The following is a 19,861-nucleotide window of genomic DNA, read 5'->3' on the forward strand; positions in this document are numbered from 1 at the left end:
AAATATGGTCTGTCCACACAACGAAATGACTCCGCAATAAAAAGGAATAAAAGGGACCCTCCTGGTGGTCCAGTGGCTAAGACTTCACACTCCCAGTGCAGGGGGCCTGAGTTTGATCCTTGGTCAGGGAATTAGGTAACCACATGCCACAATGAATGATCCTGCATGCCACAACTAAGACTCAGTGCAGCCAAGCCAAAAAATAGAAATAAATGTTTTTTAAAAAGGAATGAACTATGGCTGATTCGGAGAAGGCAATGGCAACCTACTCCAGTATTCTTGCCTGGAGAATCCCGTGGACAGAGGGGCCTGGTGGGCTGCTGTCCATGGGGTCGCACAGAATCGGACACGACTGCAACGACTTAGCATGAATGTATGCATGGCTGATTCATGTCAATGTATGGCAAAACCACTACAATATTGTAAAGTAATTAGCCTCCAATTAAAATAAGTTTTAAGAAAATTTTTTTAAAAAAAGAATGAACTATGAACACACTGCAACTCAGATGCCCTTCAAAGACATGCGAAACAAAAGTCATATGCACAAAATATATGAGGCTTCCATTTATTTATCTGTAGTATCCAGAAGAAGCCAGTGGCTTTCAATGGCACAGGGCATTTCACTGCTTCCTGGGGTTGAGGGTGTAAACAGTGACTGAGCGCAGCAGGCACCAGGAAGCTTTAGAGACGGAAACATCCTAAAACGGGATTTGGTGCTAAGCGTCTCCAAACTCTGCATGTCTACTCAGAATCAGTGAACTACCTCCCTAAAATGGGTGGACGTATGGTGTGTAAATTAGACTTCAGTAAACCTTTTTTTTTTTTTTTTAAAAAGCAAATGTATTTCTTGCCCTCTGTCATAATGAGTGAGCTGCTTCCCTTCAGGGAGAAAGAACCACCTTAGAGATTGGGTTCTATCCATGCACCTGAGGATCCAAGGAGCCCATGAGATTCCCCATCTCTGCAGCTCTGATAAACATGAGGCTGGTCACTCAACCCATCAATCCATTTGCCAGATCCCACAAGGGTCAGTAAGAAGGGAAAAAAGGTAACCCTGCCATTGCCAGTCGTGAGCAGCAGCCATTGCCTACTGCTCTTTTCCCGAGCCAGCTAGCTACCTGGCTCAGCAGACTGACTACAGGCTCTGGTTTCCATCACAGTCGATCATGGAAACGAAGAAGCAGACCGCCAGCCCCACATTTTCAAGTGGCCTCTTTAAAAAAAAAAAAAGAAAACACTGTATCTTGTATTGGCACATAGCCACTAACAATGTTGTGACAGTTTCAGGTGGACAGCCAAGGACTCAGCCACACATACGCAGATCCATGTGCCCATTCTCCCTGAGACTCCCTCTCATCCAGGCTGCCACGTGACATGGAGCAGAGTTCCCTGTGCTATACAGGAGGTCCTTGTTGGCTTCCATTTAAAATACAGCAGTGTATACATGTCCAAGCGGCCTTTCTTTTTGAAGAGAATCAATCAAATATGTGTCCTTCCAAAGTCTTGGCACAGACTCCTACAGATATGTTGGAGGTGATCAACTATTGAGCTTTTAGACTGTATTATGAATTCAGAACAAGGGCAGGCTGATGAAGAGGGCTGGGAGAAACTGTACGGAATTCAGGAGAAGGAGTTAGTTCCCGGTTTCTAGACGTTTTCATGGGCCACAAGGCCACAGCTCCTGTTCCACTGAAAGTCACTTCCTTCATCTGACCACTACTTGATTTAAATGTTCTGCCTACTAAGTATACCGCTGGCTCTCTATAGAAAATGTAGGTCTGCAACCCTAACTCCCCCGAGCCCACATTCACTGCCTCCCACCGGACGGGCTCCTTCCAGGGGCCCCAGCAGCGATAGAATCAGGAAGTAGAGAGGCTGCTGGGTCACAGCGTGTTGTGTAATCACCAAGCTTCATGTCTTCCTTGTTCTCAGTCACCAGGAAAGTAAGCAGAAGCGCCCCACGGCTGCCCCTGGCACTGTAGCCCCAAGCTACAAACACATACCAGGGACTGCACGCGCACGCACGCACACACCACAGGCTATTGTGGTTATCTACTCGCTCAGTCGTGTCCAACTCTTTGGGACCCCATGGAATGTAGCCTGCCGCATTCGTCTATGGAATTTTCCAGGCAGGAATACTTGAGTGGGTTGCCATTTCCTTCTCCAGGGGAAGTTCCTGACCCAGGGATTGAATACACCTCTCTTAAGTCTCCTGGACTGGCAGGAGGATTCTTTACCAAGGCGCCACCTTAAATCCTAGATTCCTAAGCCTGACAATCAAAGTGCTCCCCAAATTATCCTGGCCTTAATTATCCACTGCTGCTTCACCATCTGCCAAATTGACCCTCTGCTTCAGTTGAGACTCATAATCTCTCCTAGATTCTGTGCTCAACTCACAGTTCACCTCTATCTGGGGCAAGAGTTTATCTTTTTCTTCCTCACACTGCAAAGCTCACATTCACAATGCAATTCCACATTAGTGGAATTAGTGACAATGGTAAAGAATCTGCCTGCCAAGCAGGAGACACAGGTTCAATCCCTGGGTTGGGAAGATCCCTTGGAGAAGGAAATGGCAACACTCTCCAGTATTCCTGCCTGGAACAGAGGAGTCTGGTGAGCTACAGTCCATGGGGTCACAAAGAATCAGACATGACTTAGCAACTAAACAGCAACAACAATTACCCTGCAAGGATCTCATTATTCTCCACCATCCCACAAGTTTTCTTTCCAACACAGTTTGGATTTTTAATCACAGATAATCTTGTGTTATCATCTGCCACAAAGCAGAAGGTAAACCCCTCATGAATGGGGACCTGGTTACACATTATTTTGTGTCTTTCACAGTCCAAAGCACTGGATGAGGCCCAAAGAAAATGCTCAAGGCACAAGAGTGGCTTTCATGAGACCACCCATCAAAATTCAGTTATTCACCACTTCTCTCCCAAAATTCCAGATTATTTCCCTGCCTCCCCCAGAAGCAGCAGTTATGGTCTCCCACCACTCAAGAAAGAGGTATCCAATTACTCATGTTTTTTATTTGCAAATTATACAAGACAATCTATCTTTTCAACATAAGCCTTCAAAGAGCTTCACTTGGGAAACATCCTTCAACAATGCCTGCTGCTGGAATGACAAGTCACCAGTCACACGTCTGCTGTCTGTTTCATGTCTTCAGACTGAAGTACTAGCAAGATTTCCAGTCACTTACAATGACCTCCATTCATGCCAAGTACGCACTTTTGAACCATGCCCTTTCCTCACCCTCTTCAATACATTTCATTTCCGTTGCAGTTTATAGTTCCACTTCCATATGGAATGCGGTCGTTGTATGGAGTGGCTGCCAATTACCATATTATTTAATGAGGAAACAGAGACTCAAAGGGTCTGCACCTTGCTCTGAGGACCCCAGCTTTACGAGCAGCAAAGCTGTTACTAATGCGGCCCAATGAGGACCTATTTACCCCATTTTACCAGACTGGTCCATGATGGCAAAGAGATGCCCTGGAAGAGGCTATGAGCAAAGAAAAGAGCCTGACAGATTCTCAGTATGTTGCCTGCCTTATGTGTGTGCATGCTCAGTCACTCAGTGTATCCAACTCTTAGAATTCTCTCACTAGGGGCTTCCCTGGTGGCTCAGTAGTAAAAAAAAAAAAAAAAATAGCCTGCCAATGCAGGAGACAGATTCCCTGATCCGGGAAGATCCCACATGCTGTGGAGCAACTAAGCCTGTTCGTCACAACTACTGAGCCGGTGCTCCAGAGCCTGGGAGCTGCAACTGCGGAACCCATGTGCCCTAAAGCCGTTGCTCCACGAGAGAGGCCACTGCAATGAGCAGCCCATGAGCTGTAACTAGCGAGTAGCCCCCGCTCACCACAACTAGAGAAAAGCCCACGCAACAACAAAGACCAAAACTTTTTGGTCTTTGGCTTTTACACAGCCAAAACTTGGGAAAAAAAAATTTTCTTTAAAGAATCCCCTCATTCATTAAGACTCCAACTTCCTCAAACAAGCTTTATCATATAAACCGGTGATTGGTGACCATGTTGTCTGTTCACCTGATGCTATTTCAGGCATACAACTAATGCACTCAGTGGATTGTGTCTTCTCCCTGGAACGTGAATAAATGCTACAGAGGAACACAGAGAAAGGAGAAATACAGGAAACCCTTTGGACTGAACAAAACAGACTCAATTCTGCCAGTGACACCAGCATGACCTGGTTCATCTAGGGCCTCAGTTTCCCATCTGTAAACTAGGCACTGGACCAGATGACACCAAGAGTCCCTGTGGCTGCAAGCCCCCCCGATTCACGAGGTTATGATGAGAGGCAAGAGAAACAATTTGTGTCCTTTCAAATCAGCAGGCACCACCACAATCTCTTGTTTTGTCTGAGGAAATTAAACAACAACTGTGAGTTGCTGTGTATGAACTGACTTGCTGGCTGCTGTGAAAGAAGAGCTCCTGGAATTCTGCCCTAAGCAGCTTACTGTTTATGTCGCTAAAGTATAATTTTGTAGAGCCAACTAGACAAGATGGTATGTCTACAAATGTAAAACAGTTTGCATTTTACCACATCTTTGATTTGGCCTGGCCTTTTCTTTTGAACCACACTTTCAGGAGACAGAGAAAAAGAGAAGAAATCTGAGGTCCTGGGATTGCTGCTGTTGTTCAGTCGCTCAGTTGTTTCTGACTCTTTGTGACCCCATGAACGGCAGCACACCAGACTTCCCTGTCCATCACCAACTCCTGGAGTTTACTCAAACTCATCTCCATTGAGTCACTGACGCCATCCAACCATCTCCTCCTCTGGCATCCCTTTCTCCGCCTGCCTTCAATCTTTCCTAGCATCAGGGTCTTTTCCAATGAGTTAGCTCTTCGCAGCAGGGGGCCAAAGTATTAGAGCTTCAGCTTCAGCATCAGTCCATCCAAATTAACCATTCAGGGTTAATTTCCTTTAGGATTGACTGATTTTAGGATTATGCAACAAAAAGCCAATAGAATAGGCTGATAGGTGCCAATATGAGGATTGATTCTGACAACGAAAAGTTGACGGATTACTAGTATTTAATCTTTTCAATAAATTAGGTTCTTTCGTGAATCCTCAAATTACAACCCCCAAAGAATAACTAAAACCTGACATGGTCTATTATAGTGTTTGCTAGTGTGTATGAAAGAAAGAGCCAACAAACACAGAACAAGCTCCCAATCTGAGTTGTCTGCTACTCCAGAATATTAACAAGATGATCAAATTTCATCATTTTCATTTTTATCTTGATCTGCCTACTTTCAGCCATTAGAATGATAGACCATGGACCTTCCTGGCAGTCCAGTAGTGAAGACTCTGCCCTTCCATTGCAAGGGGTATGCGTTCAACTCCTGGTCGGGGAAATAAGATCCTATAAGCCACATAAAATGGCCAAAAGGAAAAAAAAAAGACTAAAATGGTCGAAGAATTGATGCTTCCAAACTGTGGTGCTGGAGAAGACTCTTGAGAGTCCCCTGAACTGCAAGGAGATAAAACCAGTCAATCGTAAAGGAAATCAGTCCTGGATATTCATTGGAAGGACTGATGCTGAAGCTCCAATACTTTGACCACCTGATGTGAAGAGCCAACTCACTGGAAAAGACCCTGATGCTGGGAAAGACTGAGGGCATGAGAAGGAGGTGGCAGAGGATGAGATGGTTGGTTGGCATCATCAGTTCAATGGACATGAGTTTGAGCAAACTCTGGGAGATGGTGAAGGACAGGCAAGCCTGGCGTGCTGCAGTCCATGGGGTTGCAAAGAGTCGGACACGACTGAGCGACTGAACAATGAACATGAAGGAGGAAAGCTAAAACAAGGCAATTCAAAACTGCAAAATAGAAAGTCTTTGTTCTACGAACACTGGGAGCTTTACCCCACAGCTTCTCTAAGTAAGAAATGGACGTACCAGTATATTTCTCCAAAGAGGAGAATGCAGCAGAACCTCGAGGAAGATAACAAGCGCTGGCCGAAACAGCAGTCACCTGCCCCTTTCCCCTGTCTGGCTTCCCATTTGGGGCATGGTGGCAGCCACAGCCTCAAAGACGGACACAACCACCTTCACCAATAGGACAGTGGAAGTCACTCGGTGAGAACTGGGAATCAGGAAGAACCATAGAGGTAATAGAACAAGCTACCCTCAACAGTTCTCCCAGGTAAAGTTAGGCAATGAAAGGCAGGTGTCCTTAAGGATAGCAAACCTATTTTATTGCAGGCAGCTAAATACAAAGCTTGCTCCTTGGAAGGAAAGCTATGACAAGCCCAGACACTGTATTAAAAAGCAGAGAGACATCACTTTCACAACAAAGGTCCATATGGTCAAAGCTATAGTTTCTCCAGTAGTCATGTACGGATGTATGAGAGTAGGACCATAAAGAAGGCTGGGTGCCAAAGAATTGATGCTTTCGAGCTGTGGTGCTTTCGAACTCTTCAGAGTCCCTTGGACAGCAAGGATATCCGATCAGCCAATCCTAAAGGAAATCAACCCTGAATATTCACTGAAGGACTGACGTTGAAGCTCCAATACTTTGGCCACCTGATGTGAAGAGCCAACTCATTGGAAAAGACTCTGATGCTGGGAAAGATTGAAGGCAAAAGGAGAAGGGGTGGCAGAGAATGAGATGGTTGGATGACATCACCAGCTCAATGGAGATGAACAAACTCCAGGAGATGATGAAGGACAGGGAAGCTGCAGTCCATAAGGTCACAAAGAGTTGGACATGACTTAGCAACTTCACAACAACAAAAGTACAAAGCCCCACTAAGAAATAGCAAGAGAGTCTGGGAACAGCTTAGTGTTTTAACCATCTTCTTGCTGCCCTTTCCAAGCATTTCTGCAGTGATTCAACTGGGGACTCAGGGTGTTACTGACAACACCAAGGATGCCTCAATCTTGGCCTCATGTGTACTCTCAACCTAGGAGTAGCACTAAAGGTACACAGTCTAATGTCACCACGCTTATACTTCTACTAGCTGCTGTTCTTTTCAGCTGACCTCTTTCTTGATGAGGAAAAATAAAAGAGAAAAAAAAATCAAACAAACCAGAGGGCAACTAAGGAAGGATTTTAATGAGGAAGTAAAAAAAAAAAAAATTAATATATTAACAAGACCAGAACATCTTTCCTTAATCGGATAAGGCAGTATCATCAGGTTCTTCTAGGTATGCATTATTCTTAAAAGATGAAAGTGAAGGAGAGCAAGCAAAAGTCACTCAGTCATGTCAGACTCTGGGACCCCATGGACTATACAGTCCATGGAATTCTCCAGGCCAGAATACTGGAGTGGGTAGCCTTCGTCAGGGGATCTTCCCAACCCAGAGATTGAACCCAGGTCTCCCGCATTGCAGGTGGGTTCTTTATCAGCTGAGCCACAAGGGAAGCCCAAGAATCCTGGTGTGTGTAGCCTATTTCTTCTCCAGTGCATCTTCCCGACCTAGGGATCAAAGCTGGTCTCCTGCACTGCAGGTGGATTCTTTACCAACTGAGCTATGAGGGTAGTCCAAGAACACAGAAAAATGGTATAGATGATCTTTGCAAAGAAGAAATAGAGACACATATGAAGACGACAAATGTATGACTACACAGAAGAAAGGGGTGGAGGTTGGAGGAATTGGGAGATTGGGATTGGCATTTACACACTATTGATACCTTGTATAAAACAGACAACTAATGAGAAAATATTGTATGGCACAGGGAACTCTACTTAATGCACTATGGTAATCTGAATGGGAAGGAAGTCCAAGACAGAGGGCATACATGGAGGAGGAAATGGCAAACCACCCCGGCATTCTAGCCTGGAAAATTCCATGGACAGAGAAGCCTGTCAGGCTACAGACCCCCATGGGGCGGCAGTCAGTCAGACATGCCTTAGCACACACACATCTGTATACACACAGCAGATTCATTTTTCTGTACAGTAGTAACTAACACGACATTGTAAAGCAACTGTACTCCAATAAAAATCTAAAAAATAAAATAGAAATGAGACAGACTGAAGATAAAAAATGGTCAGATCTAAGATTGGGCCCAGGGATCGAACCCAGGTCTCCTGTATTGCAGGCAGATTCGTTACTGTCTAAGCTACTAGGGAAGCCCAAGAATACTGGAGTAGGTAGCCTATCCCTTCTCCAGGGGAATCTTCCTGACCCAGGAATTGAACCAGGGTCTCCTGCATTGCAGGTGAATTCTTTTTTTTTTTTTTGCAGGTGAATTCATTACCAGCTGAGCTACCAGGGAAGCACAAAAATTAATTAAAAAAAATAAAATAGAAATGAGACAGAAGATAAAAATGGTCCTATTTAAGACTGGGCTGAGCTGCGACATCCATCTTTCAGACAGAAATCATAACTGAGGAATAGAGAAGCTAAGATAAAAGCCACCAATTACTGTGGAATCTAGAACAAGCATCTTGATATGATAGTCAAAAACATTGGTAACTATTTTCTCCATGTGTACATGAATTTGAGACAAAACACAGTTCACTGGGGAAATGCATGATCCCCAACCAGGCTGGAAAACCCATTAATTTAAAATCTTCAACCTGAACATGCAAATATAACAGCAGCAACTTTGGTCCCAGGCTTATGTCTCTGCAGGGCCTGTTCCAAGACGAGCTCAGCCAGTCTACTTTACCATATAGCCCGCTTTCAAGAGGGTCTCAGAACACTTGGACTGCAAGGAGATCAAACCAGTCAATCTTAAAGGAAATCAACCCTGAATATTCATTGGAAGGAATGAACTGAATATTCACTGGAATATTCATTGGATGCTGAAGTTGAAGCTCTAATACTTTGGCTACCTGATGGGAAGACCTGACGCACTGGAAAAGACCCTGATACTGGGAAAGACTGAAGGCAGGAGGAGGAGGAGGCAACAGAGGACGAGATGGTTGGATGGCATCATCCACTCAATGGACGTGCGTTTGAGCAAACTCTAGGAAAATAGTGAAGGACAGGGAAGTCTGGCGTGCTGCAGTCCATGGGGTCACAAAGAGTCAGACAGGACTGAGCGACTAAACAAAACAAGAATGAAAGCCCAGCTTCTCTATTATATATGGGAAAGCACCAGGAACAAACAGAATGTGGGCACATGTGGCCAGAAGGGAAGGGAGACTCAGAAGAGCAAGGAGCTGAGGCGAGAGCCTAGCACTGGAGAGATGCGGGGAACCTCCTCTCATGAATGAAGAAACAGGCGCTGTGTGTGTGATGGACCAAGGCAACACCGAATTACTGGCAGGCTACTGAAGGTACTTTCCACAGCTTGGCCAAAAATCTACCATTCTGTACGCTTAGGCAAGTCATTTAATCTTATGGCTTCAGTTTACCCATCAATAAAGTGACATTTATAAACTGCTATTTGGCCTACCTCTTAGATGTTGAAGCTGAAATTCCAATACTTTGGCCACCTGATACAAAGAGCTGACTCATTTGAAAAGACCCTGACGCTGGGAAAGATTGAAGGCAAGAGGAGAAGGGGACGACAGAGGATGGGAAGGTTGGATGGCATCACCGACTCAATGGAGATGAGTTTGAGAAAACCCCAGGAGTTGGTGATGGACAGGGAGGCCTGGAATGCTGTGGTCCAGGGGGTCGCAAAGAGTCAGACATGACTGAGCAACTAAACTGAACTGGAGTTGTTGTAAGAATAAAATGTGGTAGAACACATCAGTCACTCTGATGTGTTCTACTCTTGCAACCTCATGGACCGTAGCTCGCCAGGCTCCTCTGTCCATGGGATTCTCCAGGCAAGAATACTGGAGTGGGTTGCCATTTCCTTCTTCAGGGTATCTTTCTGACCCAGAGATCAAACCCAGGTCTCTTGCATTGCAGGTGGATTCTTTACCAACTGAACCACCAGGGAAGCCCCATGAATAAAATAAGAAACATAAAAACGAGTAACTGTTGGAATGTTTTTGGAACCAGGATTTTTCAGCATCACAGAAAGACAAGTATGAAATAAAAAAGATACATAACTTTGGACTAACCTATTTGAACTAGAAATTCAGTATGAGTTTAGAATACTTTTCTCTCTTGAAAAATACATATTCATTTCAACTTGTGGCCAAAGTGGACCGGACAACACATCAGGAATCAGATGCTACTATCCTGTCTTAAACATAAAAAATATCAAAAAGGGGGAAGCGGAGGGTGGGATGAATGGGAAAGTAGCACTGATATATATACACTATCGTGTAAAAGAGATAGTGGGTAGGAACCTGCTATTTGGCACAGGAGCTCAGCCTGGTACTCGGAGATGACCTAGAGGAGTGGGATGGGAGTTGGGAGGAATGTTCAAAGTGGAGGCGACATATGTATATATATGACTGATTCACTTCATGATGGTTTAGTTGCTAAGTCGTGTCCAACTCTTGCAATCCCATGGTCTGTAGCCCGCCAGGCTCCTCTGTCCATGGGATTCTCCAGGCAAGAATACTGGAGTGGGTTGCCATCTCCTTCTCCAAATTCACTTCATAATACAGCAGAAACCAACACAACTTCGTAAAGCAGTAATACTCCAATTAAAAAAACAAAAAAATATGACACAGTGGTTTTCAGACACTGAACAGCAATGCAGAGCAGGAGAGTGATGCTCTTAGAGACGAGGACATAAAGGCAATCTGCAGCTGCATCTCCAGGCAGACTCAGGGAGGAGATATCCAACAGCACAGTAGTTGCCTTGAGATGCGAGGAGAGGGCTGAGAACTCAGGGAAGTCAAGGAGGAAGAAAGTGCAAGGCAGAGAAGCTAAGAGGTGAGGGCTGCAGCAATTTCCCTGTTAGCTTATTTGATTACCAATCAGCATGTGAAGAAAATTCCTGAGGGCAAGGAAAAGAAATATTGGGAAAGCTATAAGCAAGGTGAAAAGACAGCCCTCAGATTGGGAGAAAATAATAGCAAACGAAGCAACAGACAAAGGATTAATCTCAAAAATATACAAGCAACTCCTGCAGCTCAATTCCAGAAAAATAAATGACCCAATCAAAAAATGGGCCAAAGAACTAAACAGACATTTCTCCAAAGAAGACATACAGATGGCTAACAAACACATGAAAAGATGCTCAACATCACTCAGTATCAGAGAAATGCAAATCAAAACCTCAGTGAGGTACCACTACACGCCAGTCAGGATGGCTGCTATCCAAAAGTCTACAAGCAATAAATGCTGGAGAGGGTGTGGAGAAAAGGGAACCCTCTTACACTGTTGGTGGGAATGCAAACTAGTACAGCCACTATGGAGAACAGTGTAGAGATTTCTTAAAAAACTGGAAATAGAACTGCCATATGACCCAGCAATCCCACTTCTGGGCATACACACTGAGGAAACCAGATCTGAAAGAGACACGTGCACCCCAATGTTCATCGCAGCACTGTTTATAATAGCCAAGACATGGAAGCAACCTAGATGCCCATCAGCAGACGAATGGATAAGGAAGCTGTGGTACATATACACCATGGAATATTACTCAGCCATTAAAAAGCATTTGAATCAGTTCTAATGAGATGATGAAACTGGAGCCCATTATACAGAGTGAAGTAAGCCAGAAAGATAAAGACCACTACAGTATAATAACACATACATATGGAATTTAGAAAGATGGTAATGATAACCCTATATGCAAAACAGAAAAAGAGACACAGATGTACAGAACAGAGTTTTGGACTCTGTGGGAGAAGACGAGGGTGGGATGTCTCGAGAAAACAGCATCGAAGCATGTATATTATCTAGGGTGAAACAGATCACCAGCCCAGGTTGGATGCATGAGACAAGTGCTCGGGCCTGGTGCACTGGGAAGACCCAGAGGGATCGGGTAGAGAGGGAGGTGGGAGGAGGGAGCGGAATGGGGAATACATGTAAATCCATGGCTGATTCATGTCAATATATGACAAAAACCACTGTAATATTGTAAAGTAATTAACCTCCAACTAATAAAAATAATGAAAAAAAAAAAAAAAAGAAAGAAAGAAATACTGGGAAAGAGCAGGAGGAATAATTCCTAAGCCTCACAGAGGGCTGGGAACAGTTTCCATTCTCCACAACCAGAGTCGAGGAACATTGGGATAACACGGCCATTGGCTTGAGTACTCAGAAGAGTAACTGCCTTGGTCCTCAGAAGGACCATTTTGCCTGTGCTGGTCTCACCTGATAAAGGTGAACTGCAGATTTGGAAAGAATAAACATTTCCTCATAACTCCATCCCACAAAAAGGCTTAAACTCTCAACAAGATAAAACTTACAATGTCTGACATCTAGTTCAAGATTACCACGCACGCGAGGGAGAAAAATACTCCTTATCATTAAGAGAAAACTGAATCATAGAAAAAGACCTAGCAATGATGTAGATCAGGTAACAAAACAAATCCCAGTTAACTGAAAAAGATTCAAATCATAACAAACCATGTTCTTTGACTACAATGGAATTAAATTAAAACTCAGTAACAAAGACATTTAGAAAACCTCAAGATATTGGGCTTCTCAAGTACGGCTAGTGGTAAAGAACCCGCCTGCTAATGCAGGAGACATTAGAGACACAGGTTTGATCCCTGGATCAGGAAGATCTCCTGGGGGAGGGCAGGGCAACCCACTCCAGTATTTTTGCCTGCAGAACCCCTAGGATAAGAGGAGCCTGGCAGGATACAGTATATAGTGTTGCAAAGAGTCAGACACGACTGAAGCAATTTAGCATGCATGCAAGGTGTTTGGAAACTAAATAAGACATCTCTAAAAAAAAAAATGATATTAAGAAGAGGTAGCAAAAATACACAGAACTATATACACAAAAGATCTTCATGACCCAGATAACCACGATGGTGTGATCACTTACCTAGAGCCAGACATCCTGGATTGTGAAGTCAAGTGGGCCTTAGGAAGCATCACCACGAAGAAAGCTAGTGGAGGTGATGAAATTCCAGTTGAGCTATTTCAAATCCTAAAAGATAATGCTGTGAAAGTGCTGCACTCAATATGCCAACAAATTTGGAAAACTCAGCAGTGGTCACAGGACTGGAAAAGGTCAGTTTTCATTCCAATCCCTAAGAAAGGCAATGCCAAAGAAGGCTCAAACGACCACACAATTGCACTCATCTCACACACTAGTAAAGTAATGCTCAAACTTCTCCAAGTCAGGCTTCAACAGTACATGAACTGTGAAATTCCAGATGTTCAAACTGGATTTAGAAAAGGCAGAGGAACCAGAGATCAAATTGCCAACATCTACTTCTGCTTTATTGACTACACCAAAGTCTTTGACTGTGTGGATCACAACAAACTGTGGAAAATTCTGAAAGAGATGGGAATACAAGACCACCTGACCTGCCTCCTGAGAAATCTGTATGCAGGTCAAGAAGCAACAGTTAGAACTGGACATGGAACAACAGACTGGTTCCAAATTGAGAAAGGAGTACATCAGGCTATATATTGTCACCCTGCTTATTTAACTTATATGCAGAGTACATCATAAGAAATGCTGGGCTTGATGAAGCACAAACTGGAATCAAGACTGCCAGGAGAAATATCAATAACCTTAGATATGCAGATGATACCACCCTTTTGGCAAAAAGCAAAAAAAAAAAACAAAACTAAAGAGCCTCTTAATGAAAGTGAAAGAAGAGAGTGAAAAAGTTGACTTAAAACTCAGCATTCAAAAAACTAAGATCATGGCATCTGGTCCCATCACTTCATGGCAAATAGATGGGGAAACAAATGGAAACAGTGAGACACTATTTTTTTTGGCTCCAAAATCACTGCAGATGGTGACTGCAGCCAGGCAATTAAAAGAAGCTTGTTCCTTGGAAGAAAAGTATGACCAACCTAGACAGCATATTAAAAAGCAGAGATATTACTTTGCCAACAAAGGTCCGTCTAGTCAAAGCTATGGTTTTTCCAGTAGTCATGTATGGATGTGAGAGTTAGACCATAAAGAAAGCAAAGAATTGATGCTTTTGAACTGTAGTATTGGAAAAGCCTCTTGAGAGTCCCTTGGACTGCAAGATCATCCAACCAGTCCATCCTAAAGGAAATAGGTCCTGAATATTCATTGGAAGGGCTGAAATTAAAGCTGAAACTCCAATACTTTGGCCACATGATGTGAAGAACTGACTCCGTGGAAAAGACTCTGATGCTGGGAAAGATTGAGAGCAGGAGAAGAGGACGGTAGAAGACAAGATGGCTAGATGGCATCACTGACTCTATGGACATGAGTTTGAGTAAACTCCGGCAGTTGGTGATGGACAGGGAAGCCTGGTGTGTTGCAGTCTATGGGGTCGCAAAGAGTCGGACACAACTGAGCAACTGAACTGAATGGATTTCTTCATTTTCCTTTCAGTGGATACTGGGTTAATTCCCATTTTTGCTGTCACAAATACTGCTGTGAAACACTGTGAACATACTTATAAATATATATATATATGTGTGTGTATATATATATGGTACACTTGTGCAAGAGTTTTTCTGGGACAGTGGTTTTAAAATTGTCTGACCTGTAATCTATAGGAAGAAGTGAACTTCACATCACAACCCAATAATCTCAGCGTGCTTGTTGTAGTATAGAGAAATGCAATTTTTTTTTTTTAATATTGACCAAAACTGGATCCTAGGACCTTCTTGCATGCTCAGTGGCTTCAGTCATGTCCAACTCTTTGCGACCAATTGGAATGTAGCCCACCAGGCTCTTCTTCTCCTTGAGATTCTCCACGCAAGAATACTGGAATGGGTTGCCATGTCCTCCTCCAGGTAATTTTCCCAACCCAGGGACTGAATCTGTGTCTCCTGCATTGCATGCGGGTTCTTTACCCACTCAGCCACCTGGGAAGCCCCCAAGCCTCCTTAACCTCACTCATTATTTCTAGAAATTTTTGTAGAGATCTTAAAATTTTCTATATAGATGATTGTGTCACTTGCTAATAAACACAGCTTTATGACATACTTTCTCATTAGTAAGCTTTTCTCCCCCTCCTTATTGCACTAGCTAGAACCACCTTTAAAATGTAGAATGGAGAAGCAGATATCTTTGCCTTGTGACCAGTACTAGGGAAGCACATTTAATGTTTGATTCAGTGTGATGTTTGCTGTAGGTGAATCACATATGCTTCTTATTGGGTTGAAGATATTTGTAATTTTTTAACATTGTTTATCATCAGTGGATATCAGCTTTTATCAAATGCCTTTTCTGCATCTGTAGAGATGATTTTTTTTCCCTCTTAATGTGGTGGATCACATTGATTTTTGAACGGTTCTGGAGCTATTTCACCTCAGTCGCTCAGTTGTGTCCAACTCTTTGCGACCCCATAGAAATAGGTTATTTTATATTCAAACACCGAATGCATTCATCAAATGTGCACACATACCACTAACAAAATGTTAAGCATATTTAATAAAAATGCGAGATATACCCAGGGTGGTACCTTTAGATAAAATTTAAAGTCTTGGAAAACTAAATGAATTAGGTTTATAAAATACACACATGTGGTAAAACTATAGGAAACATTATGACAATAAAATACACTAATTTCAGAATATGTTTACATCCAGGGTGAGACTAGGGTGTCAGACTATTGGGAGAAGCATGGGTATGGTGCTAATACACAGAGAACTTTCTTTGCAGTTCATGAGATGGGGACACAGGCAGGGTTTTATCATTTTCTTTTTATACAAGCATTGTACATTCTTTAATGAATTCCACATGTAATATTCCAGTGGTTCACAAATTTCAGCCTGCATCAGAATCACCAGGAAGCCTTATTAAAACACAAAACTGCTGGGCCCCACCTCAAGACTTTCTGAGTCAGCAGGTTAGGAATGAGGCCCCAGAATTTGCATCTGAATACTCCCAGGTAAGAATGACACTGCTGGTTCTGGTCAACTCTTCAAGAATCTCCACATTACTTATTTGAGCCTCATACAAACCTGAGAAGAAGGAAGCCTGAACATGGGCCTCATTTCATGACCAAAAAAAAAAGCAATCTCTGAGAGATTACAGAGTTGACAGTATTACACCATTGCTAATCATACCGGCTCTGGACTCAGACTACCTGTGTCCAAACACTGACTCTGCATTGATTTTTTTTTTTTCCTAATATTTTTGATGTGGACCAGTTTATAAAGTCTTTATTGAATTTGTTACAATAAGGTTTCTATTTTATGTTTTAGTTTTTTGGCTGCAAGGCATGTGGGATCCTAGCTCTCTGACCAGGGGTCAAACCCACATCCTCTGCACTGGTAGGTAAAGTCTCAACCACTAGACCACCAGGGTAGTCCCTGTATTTATTGATTCTTATTGGAGGTAATTGAAACTCTTGGTGCCCAATTTTCTCACCTGTAAAATGGGTACAATTACAGCAATTCACACACAGAGCTCTTATGAGGACTGATGGATTATAAAGGTAAAATATTTAGATCTGTGCCTAGTACATAGCAAATCCTGGGTAAATGTTAACTTTATTACAGCTGGGTTAGTTGGTGGTAGAGTTGAGACTCAAATCTAGGTATTCATATCCATTTTCAATTACTGTTAAAGCAAATGAGTTCCACAAAAACTTATCTTTAAAAATATTTTAGAAACCTTTAAAACTGGACAGCTTTATGGAAATTCTAGATCCAACTGCCTTTGCCACTTACAAGAAAACTAAGAACCTAAGACCATACAGCTAGTTAGATTCAGTCTGGGATGAGGAAACTGGAACAACTTTCAAAGGTCACATAAGTGGTCTTTATAATAAATTTCACCCTTCGCTGAATTGTACTCCTAGGGTAAACAATGAAAACAGTGGAGGATTAAAAAACAAATGATCAGTTACCATTTCTGGAATGAATGAATGAATCAAATAAGCAAGCAAGCATCAGGCCTATGAACCTGAGAAGCTGACTTGTTTACTTTCTTAATATATTTATTTTAGAACCAAATAAAATTTTCTTTACACGATACAACTAGTTGGAGTCAACTGAATGCAAAAATATGGAAATTTCCTTTCAATATCATTTCTTCCTTTAGTGTCTAGAAAGGTAAATATTTCTGTGAATTAAGAACAAATGAAAAATCTAAATTTTATTGTATATCATTATAACCACTTTACACTTAAAAAAAAATTTACCAGAATTCCATTTTCTTTGCAACTACATTAGAAAATAATCAAAGTAGCATGCACATTCAAAATGCTTAAGTTATCCCCCAAACACTAAAATATTTTAGGTATGTATGTTCATTAAAAGAAAATACAGCTCATAAAATAGAACCTAATTTATAGCACAATCTCAATGTTAATAGCAAAGTAACATTTTTCCAACCAGAAATATAACTTTGCATGTTTTCTAGCATTTAAACATAGAAATCACTCAAAAGCTAATGGAAAACTTATTTCCTGGTCTTCCACACTAGCATGTTACATTTTATCTCTATATATCCAATGAGTCAATAAGCGATGACATACAGTGGAGCATAAAACAAGAACAAAGTTCAGCAGAGAACAAATATTTCAGAGAGATGATTGGGAGTGTTACTGTTTTGAGTCACTTAGGCATGACACCCGTAGAAACTTTCTGCTCTTCATTGCTAGTCCCACAATTTTAACATTTTAACCTTTCCTTTATGATAGAGAGCTGGGGACCACTACCTTTGGATCTCAAATGATCACCCTCCCTGCAGTCTCTCTTCTTGTGTAAAACAGGATGTTAAAGAGAAAAACCACAGCCCCAAAATGGCATCACTTGTGCTAAAGCCCAAGATTCCCAACTTAGGTTCAATACTTAACACCAGAAATAGAATTTTAATCAACCAATCTGGAATTTTCTGGTCAGCACCAATGAGGTCATCTGCCAGGTGGACTCTATCCAACTGCCAAAGGAAGAAGAGATAATCTACATGATATAACCTTTACTGTTCTCATCCTCCCAATAAAGAAGTGCTGGCCTAAAAATAATCCTTTCTTTCCTTTTGGTAGTACCTCCCTTGCTCAATCCTTCTTCCTATAACAACTTCCCCCTTCATACAACCTTTTACAGGCCCCTTCCAGTTACTATGTGGGATGCTGCGGGGCTCATGAATCACCTAATGAAACCAAATAGATCTTCCAATTTACTTGATTGGATTCTTTTTTTAAATGGAGACAGATAATAATAATTATGATACAGAGCCACTGTGGAGACTGAATAACAGAATACCAGGGGGAGAATCAGTTATTACTGGTATTATAACACAACTCTGTATAATTGTGCCACCCTAACACTTTTTAAGACTACTTATAACATTTATGGACTTTCCTAGTGGCTCAGCTGGTAAAGAATCCTCCTGCAATGTTGAAAATCTAGGTGTGATCCCTGGGTTGGGAAGATTCCCTGGAGAAGGGAACAGCTACCCACTCCAGTAATCTGGCCTGGAGAATTTCATGGATTGTATAGTTCATTGAGTCGCAAAGAGTCAGACACGACTGAGTGACTTTCACTTCATACCATTTATAACATCTATTTCCCAGTTCAAAAATTTTCTGATAGTTCTGTTTTCCACTGATGCATGGGATTTAAGAATTTTCAAAGCTCAGTCCTGTCTGAGTCTTCTTTTGTGATCCCCTTACTCCAACCCTCTCTACCTTCCTCCACTGGAACCAAATCCTATCCATAAATTAAGTATACAAAAGGCCAACAAATATTTGCATCTCGTTTTTATCACTCTCACTTTGTGCTATTTTCTGTGTTTTGTTTTATTTCATTTTTCATCTGTTGTTCTGTGGATTCCTTTCCCTTCTTCTGGCAATATAATAAGGTAATTCTCTGAATAGATAGGCTTTCATTGTACTTGCCAAAAACCAGAAACAACCTGAATGTCTTTCAACAAGAGAATAAACAAGCAAGCTATGTTACATCTATACACCGGAATTCTTCTCAACAATGAAAAGGAACAATTGCTGATACAACAAGGATGAATGTCACACGCGTTATGTTAACTAAAGGAAGCCAGACTCAACAGGGGACATAGGTACTGTATGATTCCATACAGTGTATATTTATACGTAGAGTATTCCATATATATATTCCATTCGTACTGTATGATCCTGAAAAAGCTAAAAACTACAGGGAGGAAGACAGACCAGTGGCCACCAAGTGCTGGGGATGATGATAAAGGAGCTACTGCAAAGGGGCTCAGGAGAATTTTTGCAGGTGATGGAAGTATTCTACATTTTGATTACAGTGGTAGTTGCACAACTGAATGAGTCTGTCAAAATTCACATATTTATGCACTGAAAAAGGTAAATTTTATGTATATCAATTGTCTATTAATTTTTTAAATTTTAGTTAAAAAACAAGGGCTTCCCTGGTGACTCAGATAGTACAAAATTTCTGCCTGCAAGAAAGGAGACCCAGGTTCAATCCCTAGATCGGGAAGATCCTCTGGAGAAGGAAATGGCTAACACTCTAGTATTCTTGCCTGGAGAATCCCATAGACAGAGGAGCCTGGTGGGCAACAGTCCATGCGGTCACAAAGAGTCGGACACAACTGAGCAACTAACACACAAGAAACGAAAAATCTCCATTTTACTTGTGATTGCTTTGCCACTTAAAAAAAGTTTCTTGAACCTATATTTAATTATTGATACTTTTATTTAGACATCAATCAACTGATGTAAGAGAAAATCAGTTCCTTTTATATCCTCAGCTCAGTTCAGTCACTCAGTCATGTCCGACTCTTTGCGACCCCATAAACTGCAGTAATGAAATTTTAAAGATGGTTGCTCCTTGGAAGAAGAGCTATGACAAATCTAGACAGCATATTAAAAAGCAGAGATATTACTTTTCCAACAAAGGTCCATCTAGTCAAAGCTATGGTTTTTCCAGCAGTCATGAATGGTTGTGAGAGT

At 42.0% G+C, this 19,861-nt stretch overlaps 1 protein-coding gene across 1 annotated transcript in view; it reads right to left on the reverse strand.

Annotated features, from left to right (window-relative positions):
- DOCK5 (dedicator of cytokinesis 5) overlaps window positions 1-19,861 on the reverse strand; it is a 275,156-nt gene that overhangs the window by 205,303 nt on the left and 49,992 nt on the right. The window lies entirely within an intron of this gene.

This window comes from Dama dama, chromosome 16 (assembly GCF_033118175.1).
Source record: "Dama dama isolate Ldn47 chromosome 16, ASM3311817v1, whole genome shotgun sequence".
Classification (NCBI taxonomy): Eukaryota; Metazoa; Chordata; class Mammalia; order Artiodactyla; family Cervidae; genus Dama; species Dama dama.